Raw genomic sequence first — 2,224 nt, forward strand, 5'->3', positions numbered from 1 at the left:
TGTTTATGGAGTTCGAACCAAGCTAGTTCAAATTACATAGTAATGTGCTTTGGCTGATTCGTGAAGCAATTTTCAGTTTGGCTGATTCAGGTAATTTTTTTGCTCCATTGACTTATTTCTGTTTTTTACCCTAAAAAAAATTTTGAATTTTCTGGTTTCAAAAACGCAACCTGCGTTTAGCCTAAAACAAAATAAAAAAATGGAAATGATAAAACGTAACTTACGTTTAGTGTATTTCAAAATTTAAAAAAAAAAAAAATTTAAAACGCAACTTGCGTTTTAGTTCTTACACTATAGCAGTGTAATTTTTAGAACACGTCGATTTTATGGTTTAACACATTATTTCTTTCCATAACAACAAAAAAAAACAAAAACAGTCTTATAACTTACTGACATTATTTACTCTTAAGTTAATTGACATTTATGTTTAAAATTAATATAAAACATAAATGTCAATAAAAAATATTTTTATTTAGATTAAATAAAATATAAAAAAATTAAAATTAATATAAATAAAATTTTAAATTTTATATTTTAATTTAAATTCTAAAAAAATTGCGTTTAACACATTATGAATGAAAATTAAATTATTAACAAAATTTTAAAATTAATTAATAATTATCATTTTAGTTATTCATTGACATTTAAGAAATCATTATTGAGACTCTTGACATGGAAAAAATGAATAACGTGTACAACCCTGCTCGGATTTTTCTAAGTCTGAAATTACAAAAAAATCAATCAAAATATTTATTATATATTATTTATTTCACAACTTACACGATGATTTGATATTTTGATTGATATAATGTTTTCTTTATTTTCCAAATCAAATATTGTATAAATTTGGTCGGTCTCTTTATTATGATTATCTATTACATCTAAATTTCAAAAATCTAAATTTTAGCGTCTGTTAGAGAATTATACTTTTTAAATTAATTTTCTCATTATCAAAAGTTTTGGTAATAGTTTATTGGACACTAATGAATTATAGGATCAATTTGAAAAAATTTTAAGACAACATTAAGCATTCTATTTTAAATTCATAAATTTATATAATGTAAATTTTTAAAATTTGAATTAAAATATAAATTTTTATTTTTATTTTTATTTTTATTTTTATTAGTTTTGATAATTTTATTTAAATTTATAAAATTTTTTTATTGATATTTATATTGTAAAATTAGTAAAAAGTGTGGTTGAAAAAGTTAATTTGTTCCTATTTATTGGCCTTGCCTGCAAAATTAAACTAAAACTATATTTTTTTTTGTTTTTTGGCTAATTATTGAAATATTTTATTGATATTAAAATAAATATGTTAATTTGTTTCCCAGTTAAATATGCTAAACTAACCGACACAAAATAACTGATTTGCTGCGGTTATACTAATAGTTGCTAGAAACTGCCGCAAAATATTATCCCCGCACCGTTATGCGCTGCATTTCTCGTAAAATATTACCAAATATTTTTTTATTGAACTAATTGTGTTCTTGAGTGAATTATAACATGGCTATAACTCGGCTCCTGGCAGATAGCACCGAGCTATTGTTCTTAACGCCGAGCTAAGAGCTTGGAGGTTCGAGCTCTTCGTCTGAGAGGTATATCACGTTGTGGAGAGAACAAAAAAGGGAGTGTACCTACAAAAGGTACTCCGATACTTAAGTCAGTATTATGTACTCAATGTATGATTAATTACTGAAAAGCGTCTTACCTTCCCTTTTTATAAGGTGAAGTATTCGATGATTACATTTTGAAAGTTCTCCTTCTTTATGGAAAGTAATTTCAGATGGAGACATTTTTTATCCTGATAATCATTTTATCGCTTACCGGTTTTATAACGTAGATTGTCGAGTTATACCATTTAGGTCGATCTATAACGCCCGCATAGGCCGATCTATAACGCCCATATCATACCCCCAAGCTCGACCTAGTCGTTGTTTTAATGAAGTAAGTTGACTTTTGAATAAGCAGGTATAACTCGGCATTGTTATAGCTAGGGAGCCCCTAGTTCAATATTTTTTATTAAAACAAAATTTTGAAAAAAGAAAAAAGTGATTCTGAGTGAAATAATTACTAGAACAGTAAATGTCTCATCACTTAATAGAGTAAATGATTATTGCGGTTACCAAGGCATTGGTAGCCGGTTGGTTTTGGGTAGTGGGAAGCAGTTTTGGTGGATCTCAAGCAGTTAAATTAATTGAAGTTTATGTCTGCTTTGGAATCC

The sequence above is a fragment of the Arachis hypogaea genome, chromosome 5, assembly GCF_003086295.3.
Source record: "Arachis hypogaea cultivar Tifrunner chromosome 5, arahy.Tifrunner.gnm2.J5K5, whole genome shotgun sequence".
In the NCBI taxonomy this organism is placed as follows: domain Eukaryota; kingdom Viridiplantae; phylum Streptophyta; class Magnoliopsida; order Fabales; family Fabaceae; genus Arachis; species Arachis hypogaea.